At 47.1% G+C, this 24,916-nt stretch overlaps 1 protein-coding gene across 1 annotated transcript in view; it reads right to left on the reverse strand.

Moving 5' to 3' along the window:
- Nucleotides 1-24,916, reverse strand: part of ZNF438 (zinc finger protein 438) — a 145,979-nt gene that overhangs the window by 16,958 nt on the left and 104,105 nt on the right. The window lies entirely within an intron of this gene.

Here is a 24,916-nt window from a genome sequence, read left to right on the forward strand (position 1 = left end):
TGGGATGCAGCAGTCCTGTCTGCCAGGACAGCTCTCCTGGCCACATGGGGATCTGGATGGGTCCCAATCCCCGCATAGTAGAGAGACAGCTGCCTTTGCAGCTAGCACAGCTCCCCACATCGGGGCTTACCCAGGCAGCAGCAACCCCTTGCTGCCTAGGCTGAAATTGCTCCTGGTCAGTGTCCGTAAGTGTGCTACTGTGCAGTAGCTAATGCGCCATTAATCTAGTCATTGTATTTCCTGGTACTAACAAATGGTGCATTAGCTTACTTAACTTTGCAGAAAATCACGTGGACATGTAGACAGTGATGCTTTACTGAATGTTAGATTAGTCTAATGCTCAGTAAAGCATCTTGTGTAGATGTGCCCCAAATGACTGCCTACTTAGCTTTCAATACGACACGTATTCCAATTGTTCAGCCTTTTTAAACACAAGCTTTATATAATCCTTTCCAATGTGGCACAAATACATATTCAAATCAAATTAATCTGAAGATAGGTTTCTCCCCTGATTAATCTGCATATAAATTTTACAAATTTGTTATTCTTAAAACTGATGAATTTACCCTGAACTGCAATTGGGATCAATGGCACTGGTTGGCAAGAGAAACAATCAAGGGGCTAACTCTTGGCAACAGGAAATGTGGTGATTATGTGCAAAACACACTACTGTGCCCCTTAGGCAAAAAGAAGATAAGTTGAAAAAACAAAATCTTTAGGATGAGCAGCTCTTTATGTGAAGTATAAACACGCCATTATGACAAATAAAGTTATTTTTCTTTTGATGACTTCAAATTTGTCAGCACCAATTCTAGAGGTGCTATAATTACAGGGAACAGAAATGTCTTAAATAGTATGGTCTTAGGGAATCACCTGAAAAATACTATAAAATCTTGCTGAGTCCCACACAAACTGATATCTCACAGTATCTGGGCCCACAAAAATTGCATAAACTCTCCTGGAAGACAACATAAAACCCCAGTCTCCTACAGTTGTTCCAAAGCATTGGACCTGTTCTTTCTGCTCTCAGTCATTTTCCTATTTACTCTGCAGGATCTCACACCAGCTCCGAGGCAGCTCTCGGAGACCATAAAAACTAAGGAGGCGGTAGTCATGGGGGACCTAAACTACCCAGACATCTACTGGGAGACGCAGACAGCAAAGTCCCACCATTCACGCAGGTTCCTATCCTGCGTACAGGACCTCCATCTGACGCAGAAGGTATACGGTCCCACTAGGGGGAATGCCTTACTGGACCTGGTATTGGCAACGGGGGATGACATGGTAGGGGACCTACAGATTGGTGGTCACCTGGGGGACAGTGATCACCAAATAATAGAATTCATCATAAGACGTTGAGTGGGTAAGGTAACTAGTAGGGTGAAAGTGCTAGACTTTAGGAAAGCTGATTTCAATGAACTCAGGAGATTAGTCAAGGACGCACTGCAGAGTAGGAGTTTTGAAGAGATGGGAGCCCAGGAAGGGTGGCTGTACCTTAAGGAAATGATCCTTCAGGCACAGAGGGAGACGATCCCGACGCGAGGAAAAAGAGGGAAAGGGGCCAGAAAGCTTCCTTGGCTGACCAGAGAAATCCAGAGCAGTCTACGGGCTAAAAGGGGAGCATATAAAAAGTGGAAACAGAGAGAGATTACCAAAGAGGAGTATAACTCCTTTGCTCGCGCTTGTAGGGAGGCAGTTAGACGGGCCAAAGCTACCATGGAGCTGAGGATGGCATCCCAAGTTAAGGATAACAAGAAATTGTTTTTTAGATATATAGGGAGTAAAAGGAAGGCCCAGGGTGGAATAGGACCCCTACTAAATGGGCAGAAACAATCGGTGACGGACAGGGGGGACAAGGCTGAACTCCTCAATGAGTTCTTTGCCTCAGTGTTCCTAAGAGAGGGGCACGACAAGTCTCTCACTGGGGTTGTAGAGAGACAGCAGCAAGGCACCAGACTACCGTGCGTAGACCCTGAGGTGGTGCAGAGTCACTTGGAGGAACTGGATGCCTTTAAATCAGCAGGCCCAGATGAGCTCCATCCGAGGGTGCTGAAGGCACTGGCTGACGTCATTGCAGAGCCACTGGCGGGAATATTTGAACACTCGTGGCGCATGGGCCAGGTCCCGGAGGACTGGAAAAGGGCCAATGTGGTCCCCATTTTCAAGAAGGGGAGGAAGGAGGACCCGGGCAACTATAGGCCAGTCAGTCTCACCTCCATCCTTGGCAAAGTCTTTGAAAAAACTATCAAGGCTCACATTTGTGAGAGCCCGGCAGGACAAATTATGCTGAGGGGAAACTAGCACGGGTTCGCAGCAGGTAGATCATGCCTGACCAATCTAGTCTCTTTTTATGACCAGGTTATGAAATGCCTGGATGCAGGAGTAGGGGTTGACGTCATACATTTAACTTCAGGAAGGCCTTTGATACGGTATCCCACACCATACTGGTAAACAAGTTAAGAGGCTGTGACTTGGATGACTGCACAGTCCGGTGGGTGGCGAATTGGCTGGAGGGTCGCACCCAGAGAGTTGTGGTGGATGGGTCGGTATCAACCTGGAAGGGTGTGGGCAGTGGAGTCCCACAGGGCTCGGTCCTTGGACCGATACTCTTCAATGTCTTCATCAGCGACTTGGACGAGGGAGTGAAGTGTACTCTGTCCAAGTTTGCGGATGACACAAAGCTGTGGGGAGAAGTGGACATGCCAGAAGGCAGGGAACAGGTGCAAGCAGACCTGGACAGGTTGGACAAGTGGGCAGTAAACAACAGGATGCAGTTCAACAACGAGAAATGCAAAGTGCTGCACCTAGGGAGGAAAAATGTCCAGCACACTTACAGCCTAGGGAATGTCCTGCTGGGTGGCACGGAAGCAGAAAGGGATCTTGGAGTCCTAGTGGACTCCAAGATGAACTTGAGTCAGCAGTGTGACGAAGCCATCAGAAAAGCTGATGGCACTTTATTGTGCATCAGCAGATGCATGACGAATAGATCCAAGGAGGTGATACTTCCCCTCTATCGGGCGCTGGTCAGACTGTAGTTGGAGTACTGCGTGCAATTCTGGGCGCCGCACTTCAAGAGGGATGTGGATAACCTGGAGAGGGTCCAGAGAAGGGCCACTCGTATGGTTAAGGGCTTGCAGGCCAAGCCCTATGAGGAGAGATTGGGGCACCTGGACCTTTTCAGCCTCCGCAAGAGAAGGTTGAGAGGCGACCTTGTGGCTGCCTATAAGTTCACCGGGGCACAGAAGGGAATTGATGAGGCTTTATTCACCAAGGCGCCCCCGGGGGTTACAAGAAATAATGGCCACAAGCTAGCAGAGAGCAGATTTAGACTAGACATTAGGAAGAACTTCTTCACAGTTAGAGTGGCCAGGGTCTGGAACGGGCTCCCAAGGGAGGAGGTGCTCTCCCCTACCCTGGGGGTCTTCAAGAGGAGGTTAGATGAGCATCTAGCTGGGGTCATCTGAACCCAGCACTCTTTCCTGCCTATGCAGAGGGTCGGACTCGATGATCTATTGAGGTCCCTTCTGACCCTAGAATCTATGAATCTATGAACCAGCCACTTGATATCTAGCCAGACTCAGTATGAGTGCATACACCAAAAATACAGAGTTAACCACATTCCTTTGACTGATTTCTGCCATGGTAGCCAAATGCTCTTCAGATCTTGAAGGTAGGTCATAAGGATATTATAGACGAGTTGAGTATTGAAAAACATGGGCTAAGAGTTGATTCAGTTGAAAATAAATTAAGGGATAAACAAATATAAATCGGTAATTAAGGTTCTAATTTCAAAAGGGCAACTGAGAAATGAAGGGAGCTAGTTAGAAGTCAGCTGGATGGAAGAGCTCAAGGAGTTAAATGTGGAGGAGGCTTCAAATTTCTTTACATTAAAAAGGAAAACACATTTTGGAACTTGCATCATAAACAAAAGGTAAAAAAATACAGGGCTGGCCTCCAAACCTAAGCAGATGCATAAGCACCTCTAAAGGATATCAGGAGCAAGCCAAGAACCTGAAAAGAACGGGAAAGGGACAGATCAACAAAGAAAGCTACAACTAGGAGGTGGGAACATGTAGGAATAAATTGAGAACTGCCAAATGTCAGGCTGAGTCAGACCTTTCAAAGGAGGTTAAAACAAACAGCAAATGGTTCTTTAGCCACAAAATATAGAACGGGAATCAGAAAAGAAGCAGTGTCTGTATACAACGAGGATGGAGCCGAGATAAAAGATGTCCTGACCTTTAAAGTAAATATATAAAAACAATGACATCTGACATGTAGACAAAAACTGATTGGCTAATGAAAATGAAGCAATAGAAACAGGAATTAGCACATCCAAGGTAGAAGCAAATTCAAAGAGCCAAATGTGTTCAAGTTGGCAAAACAGGATAATACCTATTCTGTTATGCTTGAAAGAACTGGCACATAAAATTGCAAGTACAGTAGAAATTATTCAGAATTAGATTATAAATCAGGGGTGTCCTCACCTGACTAGAAAACAATCAACAGACCCCTTATACTTAAGAAAGGGGGGAAAGATAATTTGAACCACTAAAGGCTTGTTAATCTCACCTCAGAGTTGAAAAAGCTTTAGAACAAACTTTGAAGGAAAGAATACAACAGGACTAAGGGGAAAATGATGCACAATATGGGCTTATGAAAGGCAGGTAGTGCCATACTAATAAAATAGCTGATTTTTTTTTTTATACACAAGGGAAATGTAATCTAATTTACCTGAACTTTGGCAAAGTATTTAATATGATGCCACATGGCAAATTATTAATTCAGCTGGAGAACATGGTAATTAGTACAACAGCTGTAATGTAGGTAAGGAATCAACTGAAGGAAGGACAACAATAGGTTGTACTGAAAGGGAAACTATCAGGATAAAGGAATGGAGATGCTCAAGGATCAGTCTTGAACACAAGAAATGGTGCAAGAAAGATAACAGCACATAATGCAAGATCATGCATTTAACAGCTAACAACAAGAATTTCTGCCTTCAGCTAGGTGCTCGTCTATTGGCAGTGACAGAGGATGTAGCTGAGAAAAAGGGAAATGTGAGCGTAGGATTGGGGGAGACACCATTTAAAGCACTTCAAAGGGTGAACCAGATAGACACACATACCCTTTGAAGAACTTCAAAAATGGCAGAAGTGTTCCAAACTAATGCTGAATGAAACCAATACTATTTACTCTCACACACATTTTTTTTTACCAAGAATTATCCCCCCCAAATTGGAGTGCATGCCTTAAACAGGAAAGATGATCTTTCTTTGCTGGAGTAGAAGCAAGCATGGAGACTGCTGCAAGACGTCTTCCTCCGCTATCCTCAGGGAGGGAGGGGGTGCATTTCACCCAATCAGACCTAGTGTTAGTTCTCTCACGGACACAGCTGCTGCAGTTGGGATCCCCTGCAGTCAGCATTAAGCCATGACTGGAAACATCTTATTTCTCTCCGTGTCCCCTTCCCAAAACAAGGAACATCTTATTTGGAGGCAAATGGTACATGAAAAAAATGCTATTCCTATTACATACGCATGCTTCATGGAGCACAACAGGGATTCCCATGTCCTCCAGAATCCTACGGTGCTCCACTGTCTACTCAAGTTCTGCTCTCCCAGAGCACCCCTTCACCCTGCCACCAGAGCCAGGAGATCCTAGAACTGGGGGTCCTCTCTCCTGCTAACCCAAGAAAGCTGGTGCCACCCCCAATGGAACCAGGAGACCCTGATACCAGGAGACTAGAGGCCCCAGACTGCCCCCCCCCCCCCCAGCAGAACTGGGAGACTGGAGGCACCATCTCTGAACCAGGAGATCCCATGCTCCCTTGCCAGAACAGGGAACCCTTCTCTGCAGTACGCAATCCCGGTATATCACCCTGGGTCTGGTCTTCTAGTTCCAGTTGTGGGGGGGAGGGGAAGGCGCACTGGGCCTCTGGTCCCCTGGATGTGGTTGGGGGAGAGGGGGTCCTCCAGGAGAACAGAGGTGGTGCAGACAGGAAAGGACCTGTTGATATTGGTTCCATATCCTCCCTCCTTAGAGGAGGAAGCATGGAGCTGCTGCTTCTGGGAAACTGGAAGATGCAGAGCTGAAGTGACAGCCTGCTCTGCTCCCCCCAGAACCAGGGGGTGGGGAAACACAGGTTACTGCAGCCTCCTGCTGCACTCCTTGGCTGGAGAACACACTGCTGGAGCAGCCACAGTGATGCTGAAGCACTCCTGCTGGTGTAGGTACCTGGCAGGGGCTGTATGTCTGTCTATGGCTGAAACACTCCATTTTTAAAGTGCTTCAACACACGGCTCACCGTGAGTTCAGTCAGGAAATGGACAGCCTGTCTTTTGAGGGGAGACTAAAAAAGCTTGGGCATATTAGCCAAGAACAAAGGTAGACAGGGGACATAACTGCTCTACATAAATACTTTGGGGTGAGGAAAAACATTATTTAAGCCAAAGAACAATGTCAGCACGAGAACAAACATTGGCTCTAAATACATTTAGACTATAAATTAGAAGGTTTCTAATTCCTAGAGGACAGAAGCTCTGGAATAGGTTTCCATTTCAAATCATGAACACAAGTGCATTACCAGATACAGCTTGTGAGGTTCATAGAAGTGTTTACATGTCATGGTTACCTGTGACAGAAGGGATCTGGATTCAGTAATGCAGCTGTGGCAGGAGTTCTCCTCCTGACAAACTGCTGTGGGCCTGGCTTTCCTGCACAAGACAATTAACTGGAATAATTTTCTGCTACTTGTGGCTATATGGAAGGCCTGCTGATTGCCTTGGACCCTCTAGGGGAAGGATTGCACACAGTGCTTACACAGCTGAAGGGCTTGTTCTCTGGCTGGTAGACCACTCCTCTTAGCAGCTTCACTTCCAGGGGATGTCTGTCTTTAAGAAAGTGGCCCCACAGCACTGCATAAGTTTGAATGCCTCCAAAGACCATGGGGCAGGGGGTAAGGAATAAACCCAAGATGCAACTCTATAATCTAGGAATAAAAAAACAGAATTAAAAATGAAATGTAGCTCCTTAAATAGTCTTGGAAACATTAAAGACACACAATTTTCAGAACCTTCCAAGGAAAGAAAAAGCTTGAAGCACTACCTGTTGCTGCTCCTATTCTGCCACGAGCTTGGAAACCATGGAGTTGTCTACGCCACCTAACCTTTCAATCTCAGTTGCACTGAATGCTGGTTAAGAGAAGGTTACAGTATTTATTCCCTGCCCTCCCCCACTTACTCTTTCTAACTAATTTAAAAGACATTTCAAGGGTCTGAATATCCAAATACAGCAAAGTAGTTTTTTAAAACATAAATTGATTGTTTTAACATAAATTTTGTATCTGGTTTCATTATTGAAGCATTTTAAATGTGACAAAAGGAACTAATAGCCACAAAATAATGAGGCACATTTTTCTCTCTGTTACCTTGGTGAAATCAGGGGAAACTCTGCAGCAGAGAAGGCATTAGCAGAGAACAGCTCTTGGCTCAATAGTGGTGGGAAACTGTGAGGTGATAAAGCCAGGGTTAGTGTGTTTGGATCCCTTTTATTCTTTGGCTCCCCCTGGGAAAGTCAGCGCATATTCTCCTCTGCAGAGGAAGTTGGCACATTTCAGTCAAGGCTGCTAGTTGAGCCAGAAGTGAGGTTTTCATGATCTCTACAAGCTAGGTAAGTGATAGTGATTTTGGTGAGAAAGATTACAATATCCAAACCAGGATACATATGCATGAAGAGAGAGGAGTTACTTATTAGTAACTGGAGTTCTATGGGATGTCTTGTCTATAGGTATATCCTCACCATTGTACACAAACCTCAAGCACTTAGACTGAGAGACTTTTGCTTTAACAGTACCCATACTGTGCCTGAGTCCCACCCCCTTCCTTGTGCAGTGAGTGCTTCCTACTCCGACACATCTACATGAGACACCTAAATGCACAGTAGTCTAGTTTACTGTGCAGTAAGTGTGCACGTCTACATGTGAACATGCTTACTGCACAGTTAAAAACCCGTAACCATGCATAAATATGCTACCTGCAAATGCAGGTAGCAAATTTATGAGGGATTAGTTTATTGCACAGTAATGAGCATGTAGCCTGAGGCTGACCTACTAGGGAGCAAGCCTCAGGCTAGCCCCAAGGCTCCCCCCAGGCTAGCCTCAGGCTAGCCCCAGGCTAGGAGCCTCTCCTGCCCCAGGGCTGGGCTACCTCTATGGCAACACCTGCCTCAGGCTTTAAAAGGCTGCAGGCACTCAGAGCCCTGGGGCACACCACCAGGGAGCCTGAGGGCACTTCAGGTTGTCTCCCCTGGGCAGGCCACAGCCTAGCTGTGCCAGGCTGCCTGCACCCCAGTGCCACTGCCTGGCACCAACCTGCCATGCAGCTGCCAAGACTGCATTGTCCAGGCCCACAGGGTACTACAGCCTCTGGCCAAGCCTATCAGCCCCCAGGCCCTGCTGCAGGCAGCTTCTGGCCAGCAGGACCAGCTCCACCTGTCCACAGCATACCCCCAGCAGCCAGCCCTGAGCCTGCAGGTGCTGCATGAGATTTCCTCTGCTGTGCAGCTGCCAGTCCCTGGTGTGCCCCTGTGCTGGGTGCTGCAGGCTGCTGCCTAGGCCTGGCAGCACTGGGGCAGCCACACGGGGACTCAGAGAGCCCACACAGGATTTTGGATGGCACCCTCCTTGCCCAGCCCCATGCCCACACCTGTTTTTGCCACCTGGGGCCCCAAATGGTCCAAGAAGGAGACTGGAGACCTCATGGCACTATGGGGTGAAGCAGAGGTGCAGCGCCAGTTTGAACAGGTCAGGAGCTCCAACACCAACATCTATGAGGCCTGCAGGAGAGGGGTTGGGGAGGGAGTGGGGTCTGAAGTCACAGGAGCAAGTGATGCCAGAAACCTGGCCTGTCCCAGCCTGGGAATGGGACAGGGGAGGCAGGCTACCTGCAGCCAGCAGCCAGCACTCAGCAGCCTCCTGGCCCCAGGGGAGCAACTGGGAGTGGGAGGCTCAGCTGGCAGCTGCCTGGGCCTTTACCTGGGCCTGCCCACCCAACTTACTATGGTGCCTGGGCATCTATGCATGCCTGACCCCCGATCTGAGGCCATGCAGTGCATGACCGCTAGTACAGAGCATCTTATCAGAGAAATGTTTCAACCTCTCACAAACAGCTTTTGTCTCATGGCTCTGCAGGTCCTGCAGCTACAAGTGGGGGAGAGGCCACCCTTGACAGTTGGGATGTGGCCTCAGGATTGCTGCCATCCACGGCTGGGGCCCTACAAATGCACCAGCTCTACTAGAGGTATATGCAGGACCCCAGTGTCTTCTTGCAGCAGCTGGTGGTGGCATCAGAGGCCTGGCTGGAGGACTCATGGGCCTGGCAGGCAGAGGACACTGACTGTGAGGATGCGTGGGACTGGGTGGACTGTGAGTTCCAGGCACAGCTCGCAGCCCTGTAGCATGAGCAGCTGGACCTGGTGCAGGCAGCGCGGGCCACGGACAATGACACCCAGGTGCTGGACACCATTCTGGCCCTGGCAGTCTTGTTCATGCCATCTGCTGCCTGGCCCCTGACCCTAATCCCACCCTACCCCTGGCAGATGCCTACTGCCCAGCAGCAGGCCCTCACCTGGGCCTGGCAGGAGGTCCTTTGCTGCCTCCAGCAGCCAGAAGCCCCTGCCCTGGGTCTGGTGCCACCTGCATCCCGGCCCCGGCCCAGCCCACACAGGTTGCACAGGAGGAGGTTTTCCTCTGACCTCAAGGCAGACGATGAGGGAGTGCCACCAGCCCTTGAGGCGCCTGAAGGCACATTCCACCTAGGTGTAGGTCTGGCCCAGGCAGCGGTTGAAGTGGGCCTGGCAGGGGTCCAGCTGGCCAGTGTAGGGCCTTATGAGCCAGGATAGGAGCAGGTAGGCAGGTCCCTGATGAGGAGGGGTGGGATGGCCACAGTGTGGCACCCCCGGCACAAAGCGGCCGCTCTCCATCAGACCCTGCAGGCCAGAGATCTGGAAGATGCGGGCGTCATAGGCACTGCCCATCCAGCCAGCAATCACGTGTGTGAAGGTCCTTCAGGGGTCCATGATGACCTGGAGCACCATGCAGTGAAATCCTCTCCATCTGTAACAGGGGTGGTATCCGTGGAGCAAGCAGGTGACTGGGATGTGGATCCCAGAGCATGGAACCCCAGTACCACCGCCAGTGGGGGTTGTACACATGAAGCATGATGTCCACCAGCACATCCTGGAGGGTGCTATACACCTCCAAGACGGCCTCCCTAGCAGTGGCCTTGCCCATGCCAAACAGGTGGCTGACGTACCACAGGATGGCATGAGTGGCGAGTTTGAGCAGGGCGAGGGCCAGGTAGATGTCTGCAGAGAGGGGTGGTGACATGCCGGTTTTCTGCCTCTTCAGGTGGGGCTGGAGCTGTTCCATAAAGATCCTGGAAGGTGGCCTGGGTCATGCGGAAGGCCTCCAGCCACTACTCATTGTCTCAGGTGTGCTAGATGACATATCGCCATCAGCCTTGGCTAGCTTGGCAGGCCCAGAGGCGGCTGGGCTGGACACCCAGGAAACCAATGATGGATCTGGTAGTGGTGTCCAGAAGCCTCTCATCGGCATTCCTGTTGGCGGCAACTGTGTGACAGCAGCCTTGGGACGGTGCATTGTGGCCAGGCAGGCGGTTGCTGCATATGGGGGAGCTGGATCGGCCCAGATGTGCATGGGCAGGCAGCAGTTGATGCAGTGGGCTAGCAGGATCCCAGGGCCCTAGTCATCACTACCAGGGGGAGGGGATGGAGCAGCCACAGTATGGGGAGATAGAGTGGGCAGTTCTCTCCTTGCCATGTGCTGCCCCTGTGCTAGGCATGCTGCTCCTGGGTAGGAAAGTGGCTGGCCAGACAGCAGTGAGTGAGGCTGGCTTTTGAAGAGGGCTTCCAGTTGCTGGCAGCTGCAACTGGAGCCTGGAGCTCCCCCTGGTGGTGGCAGGGGTCCATTTCAGGGATGCAGGAAGTTTGGTGCTAAAAGCAGCAAATCTGCTGCCTAGTCCTTGCATGTGTAGATGCCTACCTGGGAACACTTAATCTGCAGAAGTTTACACTTGAGGAAACTGAACCCAGATAAAATGCATGTGTAGATGTGGTTAGTTTCCCTTCAGCTGCAAAGTACATGGACTCTGAAGAAGAGGGGGTGGAAGGCAGGGTGTAGGTTGTGCAACACCTCTCAAAGTTTAAACAGAGTTTGCATTTTATATTTGTGGGAAGGGAGAAGGCAAGGGAAAAACATAGACCTGAATTAGCACCACTAGACAGCATTACCATGACAGCAATGTCAGCTGTGTGCATGTTGGGCATGTGCCCTGAGCAGCTGGCAGTGCTGTTAGCTGGGTGATTGCATCCTGTGTCCGACAGAAGCAATCTAACAGGGGGACAGAGCCAGTTCAGACCCAAAATAGTATAGAAGGAGACTTCCTGAGGGACCAGGAAGCATGGAAACAAGGCAGATTGCAAGAAGTTTGTCAGTCAAATAGCTGCCCTGCATGTCGCTTGAAGAGGAGCCTTTAAGGTAAATTCTTTCTTTAAGTAAGGTTAACTAAGTTACATATATTTAGTGTAAGAAGTTAAAATTCAGCAGTTAGACCAGGGGTGAGCAATTATTTGGGCTGGAAAGCCAGTTAAGGAGTCTAGGTGAGCTGTTATGGGTCGGGGGGGGGGGGGGCGTGGGAAGGTGAGCAGGGCCGGGATCGTGAGGTGGTGACAGAATGGGGTCAGGGCCCAGGACAGAGTGGTGATCTGCTCCCTGCACATCTCAATAGACACCAGTTCCACAGGCAGGGACGTGTGGGGTGTGGATCATGGAAACTCTCTCTCACCTTGCTTCACTGCAAGCTTGATGAGAGGAAGTAGGTTAGCAGGGAAAAGGGAACTTTTCAGGACCAAGGAGTAGCAAACAGGCCAGCTTATAAGGGAGTTTGCTAGGGAAGGTCTGCTTGGAAAGAGGGGCAGAAAGAAAGAGGTGGCAGGTTAAGAGACGCAGAGAACTGGCTGGAGGATGTTGCAATGCCAGCGCCACTGCCAGCTGTTCCTCAGCTTGCACCTGTTAGGTGTCTGTCCAGGCAGGATTGCTCACTGTCAAGACTTCCACCCAGGTCCTGGCTTGCTCCTATGGAGATGGCAGCTTGCAAGTTCCTTCCAGTGACAGCCAGGTGGGGGACTGCCTATGATGTAAGCAGTGCCTCTTGATGGTATTCTTCTGAGAACAGACAAGAGAGCTATAGGAAGAGGTGGCAAAACTCTGAAGCATCCTCTGCCATGAGGAATTCATTGATTCAATGCTACAGGAAGCCTGTAGGACTGTAGAGGAAGGACTTCCAGAGATGGCCGTAGAGAAGGAAGAGGACATGGACTCCCAGGAAGGTGGAGGCTTGCGAGCTCTGGCAGCAAGCAGAAGGCTTCATCTCCACCTGCAAAGGTTTGCCTAGAGAACAGATATGGAGACTTAACAACAGAGGAAGAGGAGCACGTTCCATTGGTGGAAGAGGCCAGGTCAGGCATCCCCAAGGTTGGGAGGATCAAGATCACTGCCAGCAAGAGGAAGCAACGGGTGGTAGTTGGAGACTCCCTTCTGTAGGGGATGGGGACATCCATTTGTCAGCCTGACCTGTTATCTCAGGAGGTCTGCTACTTGCCAGAGCCCTGATCTGAGATGTCACAAAAAGATTACCAAAACTCAGCTGGCCCTCTGGCTACTACTCTATGCTGCTTACCCATATGGGCACCAATGATACTGTCAGGGGGGACCTTAAGCAGATCAGAGATGACTATAGGACTCTAGGTGAAAGGGTGAAGCAGACAGGGGTTCCTATGGTATTCTTTTCAATCCTTCCAGTCAAGGGGAAGGGCCTGGGTAGGAGCAGATGCATCCTGCAGATCAATGCATGGCTGCACAGATAGAGCCACAAGCAGGGTTTTTGCTTCTTCAACCATGGGATGTTATTCCAAGAAGAAGGATTGCTAGGTAGAAAAGAGGTCCACCTGATGAAGAGCGGGAAGAGGATCTTCACAGACAGGCTCACTAACCTAGTGAGGAGGGCTTTAAACTAGATTCACCAAGGGATGGAGACCAAAGCTCTGAGGTAAGCTGGTGGAAGCACAAGTAATGGGGGATGACAGAGGAGGCCTTCTCATTCTTCCTGAGGAAGTAGAGCAATTGGCTAGTTGCCTCAGGTGTACATGATGGCACAGAGCCTGGGAAACAAGCAGGAAGAATCAGAAGTTCTTGAACAGTTACAGAACTAGGACATGACTGGAATAACAGAGACTTGATGGGAGCTTGCATGAATGGAGCAGTCATGGATGGTTACAAACAATTCAGGAAGGACGGGCAGGGGAGAAGAGGAGGAGGAGTTGTGCTTTATGTAAGAGTCATATGATTGCTCAGAGCTCCAGTATAAAACTGGAGATAGGCCCGTTGAAAGTCCCTGGGTTAGGGTACGGTGACCATCTCTTTCAAATTGGAAGGTGGGACAGATGCCTGCCTCCTTCCCCACTCTGCTACAGCACAGCCAGAGCAGAGCCACGCGGAGTCTGTGGGGGGCAGGCTGCCTGCTGCAGGACTCAGGGATCCCTGCCCTGCTGCCCTACCCCAGGAGCCCCATGCTGCCATGGCAAGGTGCCCCCTTCCCACCCAGCAGCAGTAGGGGTCACAAATATGTGCTGCTGCCGCTGCTGCCGGGCGGGAAATGGCAGCCTCACCATGGTTGCACGGGGCTCCTGAGGAGGGCAGCAGGGTGGCGAAGCCCAAGCCTGTATCCTCCCTTGCCCTGTGCATGAATTTGGAGGGGGGGCACATGCTCCCCTCCATAGGAGTGCATGCAGCAGCAGGGAGCTTCCCCCCCATACATCCCAGATGACTCACCCATTGCTCCATCCCACTCCCTGGCCAACCCCGTAATCCTGCCTTGGGTCCCATACACCACCCCAGCTGCGCAGTGCCCCCCCGGCCGCCAACTCTTCCCCACTCCCCCCCTCACCGTGAGGGCCTCTATCTACTCCTCCCCTTCAGACTTACCTGCAGGCAGCTGGGGAGCTGCTCTCTATCACTTCCTGGGCCTGTGTTGTTGGCCACATACGTGTGTGCATGCACACATGCATGTGGTGCCCTCTGCATCCCATACCCCCCAGCCCCAAGCAGCTCCTTGCAGATTGGAAGTCTGCCATCCTGCAAGAGGAAGCCCACCATTTCCCACAGTTTTCCATGGAAAACAGAAAACCTGGATTCCTGCACAATACTGCAAACGTGGGACAAATGCTATCCTGCAGTCTTGTAGCCCAGGACTGGGACTTGATCTTTAAATTTCAGGACTGTCCCACCCAATTAGGGATGAGGGGAGGAGGGGCCACCCTAGATTAGGGTCAAAAGGGAGAGCAACAAGGATGATGTTGTGGTGGGTGTCTGCTATAGACCACAAGACCAGGAGGATGATGGCTTTCCTCAAACAGCTAGTACAAGTTTCTTAATCATAGGCCTGGGTTCTCATGGGGGACTTCAATCACTCTGATATATGCTAGGAGGGCAAAACGGCAGTGCACAAGCAACCCAGGAAATCTTTTGTGTGTTAGGGACAACTTTCTGGTGCAAATGTTGGAGAGGCCAATTAGAAGCCATTCTGTTTTTGACCTGCTGCTCGCAAACAGGGAAGAATTGGTGGGGAATGTAGAAGTGGATGGCAACTTGGGCAGCAGTAAGCATGGGGTAATTAAACTAAATATTCCTGAAGAAAAGAAGGAAGAAGGGCAGTAGAGTAAGGACCCCAGACTTCAGAAAAGCAGACTCTGACTTACTCAGGGGATCCTGCCCATCAGTTCCCTGGGAGGCCAGTCTGAGGGGGAAAGGAGTCCAGGACAGCTGGTTGTATGTTAAAGAAGCCTAACTGAGGATGCAGGAACAAAACATCCCGATGCACAGGAAGCCTAGCAAGTATGTCAGAAGACTAGCTTGGCTTAGCTGGGAACACTTCAGTGAGTTAAAACACAAAAAGGAATCTTACAAGAAGTAGAAACTTGGACAAATAACTAGGGAAAAGTATAAGATTATTGCTCAGGCATGCAGGGATGAAATCAGGAAGGCCAAAGTGCAATTGGAGCTAGCAAGGAATGTGAAGGGTAACACACCACTGGTTATGACCTATCACCCCTCCCTTGAACCTGTACAGAAAATCCTCAAAAAACTGCAACCCATTCTAGAAAGAGACCCTATTCTTAAAAAGATCTTCCCAGAGCCACCCATCCTAGCCATCAAACAAGCACCGAACCTCGCCAACCTCATCACCAGAAGCAAACTTCCTCAAGCCCAGAACACGCCAAAAGGATCCAGACCGTGCCAGGACAAGAAATGCAAAACCTGCCAACACATCTCCACCACCCCCACAATTACTACACCCCACAACAGAGCCATCAGCATCCCCGGATCTTACAGCTGCACCTCCAGAAATGTAATATATCTCATCCAATGCACCAAATGCCCTGATGGAAAATACGTAGGAGAGACCAAACAACAACTGCGCACCAGAATGAACGCACACCGGAAATCCATCAAAGACAGAAACACCCAATTACCGGTGGGGGCACATTTCTCACAGGAGGGCCACTCTCTCTCCAATCTCTCAGTCCTGATCCTCAAGGGAAACTTACACAACACTTCCCAGAGACGAGCCTATGAGCTCCATTTCATCAACCTCCTGGATACTAGAGATCATGGACTAAACATAGACATTGGATTTTTGATACATTACAATCTGCCTGGCAACTGACTCCCCAGCCCAGCCCAGCCCCTGGCTTCTTTACTTTTCATTCCATCCAGGAAGAGCACACACCAACTGCTGACACTTCCTTAGCCTGACAAAGGGTTTTTGAACTCAAAAGCTTGCTTAATAACTATTCCCCAACTATTTGGGTTGGTCTAATAAAAGATATCAAATTCACCCAAGGAACCTTGTCTGCCAAGGGTAACAAGAAGGGTTTCTACAAGTATGTCAGTAACAAGAGGAGGATCAGGGAAAGTGGGTCCCGTACTGAATGGGGGAGGCACCCTAGTGACAGAGGATGCAGAAAAAGCTGAAGTGCTCAATGCCTCTTTAACCTCAGTCTTCATGGGCAATTTCAGCTCCCAGACTACTGCAACACGCAGCACAGTCTGGGGAGAAAGTGAGCAGTCATCAGTGGTGAAAGAACAGGTTAGGTACTATTTAGAAAATCTGGACATATACACAAGCCTATGGGGCCAGACGGGATGTATCCGAAGGTGCTGAGGGAGTTGGCTGATGTGACTGCAGAGCTACTAGCCATTATCTTTGAAAACTCATGGTGGTTGGGAGAGGTCCTAGACAATTAGGAAAGGGTAAATATAGTGCTCATCTTTAAGAAAGGGAAGGAGGAGGAACCAGGCCCTCACTAAGCACTTGGAGGAGATGGTGCAGGCAGCATGGATTCACCAAGGGCAAGTCATGCCTGACCAACTATAGATTGCCTTCTATGGTGAGATGACTGGTGCTGTGGATGCGAGAAGACCAGTGGATGGGGTATACCTTAATTTTAGCAAGGTTTTTGATACAATGGAGGAGGCAACCTACTGTCTCCCACAACATTCTTGAAAAAAAGATAAGGAAGTACATTATGGATGAATAAACTGCAAGGTGGATAAAAAACTGGGTGGATCATCAGACTCAAAGGATAGTAATCAATGTCTCAATGTCTAGTTGGCAGCTGGTATCAAGTGGAGTACCCTAGGGGTCAGTCCTGGGGCCAGTTTTGTTCAGTATCTTCATCAACAACCTGGAAGATGGGATGAAGTGCACCCTCAGCAAGTTTGAAGATAACATGCAGCTGGGGGAAGTAGTAGATACAGTGGAAGGATATTATCTTATAGGATACAGAGAGACCTAGACAAGTTGGAGGACTGGATCAAAAGGAATCTCATGAGGTTCAGTAAGGAGAAGTATAAAGTTCTGCACTTAGGATAGAAGAATCCCACACACCACTACAACCTGGGGAATTGACTGGCTAAGGAGCAGTTCTGGAGAAAAGGACCTGGGTGTGACAGTGGACAAGAAGCTGAATGTGCCAACAGTGTGGCCTTGCTGCAAAGACTACTGGCATACTGGGCTGAATTGGTAGGAGCATTGCCAGCAGATCCAGGGAAGTGATTATTCCCCTCTATTCAGCACTGGTGAGGGCACATCTGGAGTCCTGTGACCAGTTTTTGGAACCCCCACTACAGAAAGGATGTGGACAAATTGGAGAGAGTCTAGCAGAGGGCAACAAAAACTATTAGGGGACTGGAGCACGTGACTTCTGAGGAGAGACTGAGGGAACTGGGCTTACTGGGTACCTATATATGTGCAGTGAGGCTGGCTCGGCACACTGTAATAACAGTACATCAGAGCAGATTCAATTAATCAAGTCTGCTGTAGCATGGTAATTACCACACTCCAGCATCATGTGTATCAGCACCCCCATGCTGAAAAATGGTGGCAGGGGTGCTTTAACTAAAGCTCTTTTGAAGAGCTTTAGTTAAAGTGCCCCCACAACCATTTTTCAGCCTGGGGATGCTGATGCATATGATTCTTTGGGCTCTTTAATTAGAGCAGCTCTCAAAGCTGCTCTTATTAAAGCCCCCCACCACTCCTGGACCACATGTATAAACACCCATTTAGTCTGGAGAAAAGAAGACTGAGGGGACTTAAGGAGAGCAGCCTTCAATTACCTAAAGGGTGGCTCCAAACAGGATGGAGCTAGACTGCTCTCAGTGGTGGCAGATGACAGAACAAGGAGCAATGGTCTCAAGTTGCAGCAAAGGAAGTTTAGGTTAGATATTAGGAAAAACTCTCTCATGAGGAGGGCAGTAAAGCACTGAAACAGGTTACCCAGAGAGGTTTTGGAATCTCCAGCCTTGGCAGTTTTTAAGACTCGGGTAGACAAAGCCATGCCTGGGATGATATAGTTGTGGCTGGTCCTACTTTGACAGGGGGTTGGACTAGATGACCTCCTGAGGTCCCTCCCAACCTAATTTTCTATGATATATAGAAAATTATATATATCATAGAAAATATATAATCTTATAGGAATCTTCAATAAATTCCATTTACCATCACATTGCCCAAATGTTTGAGGGCCTTCTCAAGTTCCTATGATACCTCCCTATTATTTGCTAACTTTGCTACTTCAGTGTTCAGCACCTAATTCTGGTCATAACTACATTAAATACCAGTTTTAATGTGTCCTAGTAACACCCAACAATTAATATTTTCTGTTCTGAAACCAAATGTTTATTCTAGAGGTGCATTGATACATTGGCCCAATATTAGATTGGCACCAATATAAAGAAAATTGACTATATCGGAAGTTGGCCTGATGCGGCTGATAATTTGGCCGATAAATGCCATGTATGTGTGCAGCTGCAGCGCAGCACGTAGGCAGTGAGGAGCACAGCCTGGCAGCTTGAAGAGCTGCGTACAGCTGGTAAGTATGTTGTAGTGGAAGGGGAGAGTGGAGCATGGGGGGCACGTGGGGGCAGATCAAGGCCCCCACGATGAGGGAGGGAGTGGGGCTGGGGCAGGTGCTGCCCAGCCAGAGCGGGGCACAGGAGAGCTGTGGCTCATCTGGGGGCCATGAGGGAAGGGCAGCTCCTGCTGCTGTGCACATGGTTCAGAGCTAGCAGCATTTCAGTAGCAGGTGAAGGAGTCTTAGGCCTCAGTCCTGCCTACGCTTACACTGTGCTTAGCTCTAACCACTGTAGATAATGCCACTTACTTTCACAGGGCTACTCATACCATGTGATTACCCATGTCCTTAGTGTTTTCAGGAATGCCTGCCCTTGAGCACATCACACCCACCTTTCTGTATGCAAGCACCAAAGCAGGACAATCAATCAGGAGCACTACCAGTGGCCACTCTTGAATCTTCATCTCCGCTGGGCTGAAATGTTTTGTGATCATATTTCCAGGTTTGGCATTTGTGAGGTGGTGAGTTATGCTTGAGAGTAAGTAGTCTACCACCACCAGGTATGCAGTGTATACATACCTGTAGTGCCTCAAGTTAGACACTTCAGCATTGGATTCTCTAGGCTCTATGTAATTTTTAAGGATCCAGTTCTGGAAAGCATACCTAACTGTGGCAGCACTTAACTTGAAACCAGCTTGACTATCACACATACAACATAATTTGCTGAACTGAGGCTTGGTCTAGTAGATTCATGGTAGACAGTCATTACTCTTCTACATGTGTTGTGATATTAAAACATACTAGCCATCTGCCAGCTATTAAACTTATGCTTCGAAAACATGTTACATGTTCCACAAATCAAACTGCACACCAGCTGCATGGTCTATTAACAAGTAGATACTGTGGTAATTAGTACACTGAACTATTAAAACTGGTAGATTAAAAAAAAAAAAAGGATAGTGGTGGATGACTTTATTTCTTAAAAGCTTGGTACTTAGAAATAATCTTGGACAACTAATCACTTCAACTTGACAGTCAGCTAAGTACTGCTATTTGCTATGGTTCCTGAAAGCCTTTAGAAGGATTTGGATGCATTTAAAGGTTTATTAAAACACTGACGCAGTTTGCCTAATACATAGATAGCATAAGAATGATTGCCAGCTGTGCAGAACTGATACCAATAAGCATTAAATCTAACCCTGATATCGTGAATAGCAAGTAACTTGAAAGCTGAATGACAAACCACTTAAGTTCATTATAACTGCTACATGCAGATTTTTTTTTACTTGATACTTCTGTCAGTGGAAACTGCAGACTCATTTGCTTTGTAGACTTAGTGATTAAAATTCTAGCATCTATTTTTCACATCAAAGCAGTACTATAATATTACAGCAGAAAAAAGAATGCAGAAAACAAACTCTGCATATAGAATAAATGACAAGTCATGCTTGATCTTTTCTCTTACCTCTCAAACAAAGCAGATATTTTTAAATCCTCCAGAGCCAAAAGATCTGAAAATATTATTTTGACTATAAAGGAGACCATTTTTCAGGAGTTCTGAATTATAGAGGTGCACTGATGCATTGGTCCAATATTGGATTGGTACCAATATAAAGAAAATTGGTTGTATTGGAAATTGGCCCCATGCAGCTGATAATTTGGCCGATAAATGCCTGTGCATGTGTGCAGCCACAGCACAGCATGCAGGCAGTGAGGAGCAGAGCCTGGCAGCGTGTGCAGAGCTGCGCGCAGCTGATAAGTCTATTGTGGTGGAAGGGGAGGGGGAAGGAAGGGGTATGGGGGGCAGATCAATGCCCGCACGGAGAGGGAGGGGGTAGAGGCTGGGGCAGACACTGGCCAGCTGGGGCAGGGCAAGGCAGGGCTCAAGACAGAGCTGCAGCTCAGGGGGAGGTGGCTTCCACCACTGCTTGCAACCCGGGAGGGCGGGGGGGGGGGGGCGCTGTGCCCCTGGATCTGCATGGGGTGGGGTGGGGCAGGGCAAGTGGGCTGCAGCTGCAGGCTATGGAGGGGGCTGAAGCCATCCCAAATTTTGCCATAGCCCTGCTCCCAGTGCTACTGCGTGCCCAGCACAGCCCCGGCTCTTCCCAGTGCAGGGCAGCGCTGGAAGCGGGGCTATGGTGAAATTTGGAGTGGCTGAAGCCCCCTCCATAGCCCTCTTCGAGGCTCCACCAAAAGCCCAGTGCAGCCCCAGCTCCAGCCCTCTGCCCCACCCTACGCAGATCTGAAAGTACATGCTCCTCCCCCGTGCCTCCCAGGCTGCAAGCAGTGGTGGGAGCTGGCCCCCTGATGAGCCATGACTCCGTCCCACACCTTGTCCCAGCTGGGCAGCGCCTGCCCCTGCCCCTCCCCCCACCAATGAACTTACCAGCTGCACACAGCTGTATCAGAAATTGGATCAGTATGGGCCAATATGCCTCCTTAAAACTTGACTATGGGTATCGGCCCCCAAAATCTCTGTTGGTGCACCCCTACTGAATTATAGTGTAGATCCTTCACTGGAGCTGTACAATTATGAAAATCTAGATCGGCACAACTTTTATCTGAAAGAAGTGGGTCTATACTCATGTAGATTTAATTTGTCAGAGCAGATTTTTTTTTAAGACTTCTTAATGCACTATTTGCAATTTACTAACTTATTATTTGGAACTGTGTTCATTTTGGGATTTTTCAAAATACTGGTTGTCTTAGGCACAAGTAAAATTTGACTGAAGAAAAATAACTACATTTTCCTTTTCTGAGTCAAGCCAAGCTGAATTCTAATAACTTTATGAGCCACAAAGCCCTAAACATTAAAAGAGCTTTTCCATAACTTATAACTGTCCTGTATTACTAGAACAAAGCCCCATTCAGTGCTGAGTAAACAATATTACACCTTCTTTTTACCTTTAAATCTAGCTTGTGGATTTACCATCTTACTTTCCTTGTACACAACTGCAAAAGGGGAATTATTTTTCACAGCTGACAGTGGGTATGCTGAGCCCAGGAGGCGCACAGCCCAAGAGACCTGACAGTATGCTTGAACTGTGCCTGAAAAATGTGAGTCATCTAAACGCTGCAGAGGAAAAAAATGGATGAGTCTAATTGGTTCTGACTACAGAAGTCAGATCTCAGTTTTCTCTAGAGATGTGCATTGCAGGAAACACCGTTACTGAACCTGGATCCTTTTAAAAGGCCTAATTTAATCAAGCTCTAAGTTCATCTTATAATACAAAAATGTAGAGCCCTGTTAGAAGCTGTAATTATAATATTTTCTAACTAGTAAGGATTATGAAGTGCTCACTATTAAAAGCTGCAGAGTGAACTGCTTGGGCGAACAGCATTACACAGTGGCTGAACACAAAAGCAGAATGGGCTGTCTTTTTTTTTTTTAAGCAAATTCAAAACAGACAATTTGATGACAATTAATTTATGTATAAATCATACCCATTATATACAAAATAATAATGGGGAGGAAAGTGCAAAGAATAAAGTAAGTCCTTTGTAATGAAGACTTGGAAACAAATTCTTCCTAGGTGACAGGTGAAATGAATTAAGTGGTCAAAATAACTTCCGTCTTGGCAGATACCTTTAAACATTTCAAAATGCAAACAATTAGATGCAATTAGCAGTCCTTGTTTAAAAAAAAAGCCCATAGAACTGCACACCAAGGAACTCATATTATTCTCTCATCCTAGAGGTAGACAGGAAGCATAGTTCATGGTTGAGATGAATTGGTATATAAATAGTATGAAATTTATCCTGTATTTTTCTATCCAGCTATAGCTTGCAGAGAGATACACTAAGGACTTCAGGCTTCTAATGTTTTCAATCTCTCACCTTACATAAGCACTTAATTTATCAGGAAGAAATAAAGGGGGAAAAATCCATTCAGTGCTGAAATAGACTGCCACCTGCATTGCTTCCTAATGTAAGCAAATCCCAGTGGTGAAGTTTAATACCAGATTTTTTTGATGTACTAATAAATCACTCTCAGGTATATTGTTTGAATCCTACATATGTAGTTAACTAGCAACAGTAACGGGCTATATAAAAGAAATTCATCCAATTCAACAATTAATCCAATTTCCTGGAGGAACCCAGATGGTCATTGTCTGTTTCACGCTTTAGAGCAGCCACAAATATATGGGTACTATAGCAAGCACTTTTTCCTTATTTTACTAAAAGAAAAATAACTATCCTTGAATACACTGTGTGCAGTTTGGCATATACATTACTTTTACTAACACTGTGAGGTTTAAAAAGTTCTACACATTTAATCCTTTAATAATGGTTATTTTCATGATATAAAGACATGGGAAATTCTGCCCTTGACAGACATTACACTATTAACCTGTATAGAAAGGGTAGTTTGTCTGATGGTGTGCTGGTACTCCAACCATTTATCAGACCAGCTGTCTCACAGGGTAAAAATAAAACAGGGCTTTAATTTAACAGAATGCAATCAATTTATAAATGCGGGCTCTGGTTTGGTATATTCTGAAGAGACAAGAAGAATGGAGTAGGAGAGCATCATACAGAACAACATAAAAGACTTCTTCCCTAAAAATGTGAATGTTTCCCCATTATCTCTTATATATTAATAAAACCAAAATAGATTAAAATTAATTCAGCTTTGAGTCAACCTGTACCCTCTGTCCACTTTATAGTGGGATGGAATTCATCTTATTTAATATGCCTAATTGAAATGGCTTTCTAGAGACTGCTACGTTTGAAAAATATCTTCTCACAAACTTTGATTAGCTTGACAGAAAATATGGCAGATGACTTTTAATGGCATCAAGGTGGATTTATTGGCAACAGTGTCAGGTTTGCACTTAGCAAGAAATTGGCAGATAGTAAAAGGACTGGATGGAATTCAGGCTCCAAGGACTGAGAACTGTACAAGGATTTATTTGTATTGCAACATATGGCAGAAAATATTTACTTCAGTTAAAAGTGAACCCTAAATAAAAACAAGGAAAAACCCTAAATTTACAGTGCAAAATTACTGCATTGCTCCTGAAATACAGGAAAATGTATTACTATTATCACTACCAAGTCACTTATTGCTTCTAGAGAAGGAAGCTGGATTGGTTTTCTTGATCTATTATATGTTGAAGTCATATTAAAGTTGAAGCAGAGCAAAATTACTGAAGATGAAGAAACAAAATGCTTTATTGGTGTCCTAACTGGCTTTGATGAAACATAGAACATTTGTTATTAGTGAAAGGTACCAGAACGAGAGTCTAGTCACAGAAGAAACCTAAGATAGTCACAGGCAATATCAGATTCCTCATGCAGCATGTGCCATACACCCTAGGAAGACCACTAATTCAAGCCTTATTTTTACCTACTAGAGGAGAGGGTTTTTGCCACAGGAATTCTCACTGGTAAGTGTTAAAGGCCCAACCCCTAGAGACAACCAATTGCATGTGAAACTCAGGCTTAATTTTAAGTAACTTTTTAGCCCTTATGGTCGCAAAGAGTCCCTGAAGGCTCAAAAGCCAGAAAGCAAATAAAAAGAAGCCTAACTTGATCATTTTTTTCCAAGTATGATTTTTTTCAGTTAATCTCTGTGCTTTGGAGACCTGACTCATGATTTTTTTAACACTAGCAGTTAACTATATTGCAAGTGTGAGAGTACTAATAGTATAAACAAAAGGCTGGCTGCTGTCTACTATAGACTGTCTACGATAGACTATATACTATACTGCTGTTTAGTATTATAGAGCTATATGGTGCTTAAAATGTCAGCTGCTGTATCAGATCCCTGTCTGTGCTAGGGCTTCCACCACTGGAATTGAATTGGTGCTAGTAATGTATTCCCCCTCCGCCCCCACCCCACAAAAAAGTAAGAAGTGGCTGACAGCAACTGGACCAAATTTACGCTGTTTTATCCTACTATGAATATCTCTGAGGTGACAGAAGTCAGAAGTTGACTATCTCTAGTAAAAGAAGCTATATTGATTGACAAGCGACAGAACTCACCTGGAGATGGCCAGGAAGATGAAATAACTACATGTAATTATACAGAAGTTTTCTCATGTCAAAGTAAACAGTGTTGTACTTGATCAAATTCCAGAAGTTAAAATCTGAACTAATACAACTGTAGAAGTATGCTACTGGGACTTACTGTCTTTTTTTTAAATAGAGTATCAGTAAGTACTGGCAACTCACTAATATCAGAAAAATTTCCTAAAACCTTGCAGTTTCCACTTCAGGAATTCCTACTTGCAGAAGGATCAGCTCTATAAAGCCATATGCAAAAGCCCCAATTCTTCCTGAACAGGGTGGGTGGGTGTGTGTGGCAGGGGGTGGTCCTGCCCTAGGAAGACCAGCTGGCCGGATTAGGTCCCATTCATTACATACCAGGGAAAAATGAAGACATTTTGAGAAATGGAGGAAAAAACTCCCATAATATACT

This window comes from Alligator mississippiensis, chromosome 5 (genome assembly GCF_030867095.1).
Source record: "Alligator mississippiensis isolate rAllMis1 chromosome 5, rAllMis1, whole genome shotgun sequence".
In the NCBI taxonomy this organism is placed as follows: Eukaryota; Metazoa; Chordata; order Crocodylia; family Alligatoridae; genus Alligator; species Alligator mississippiensis.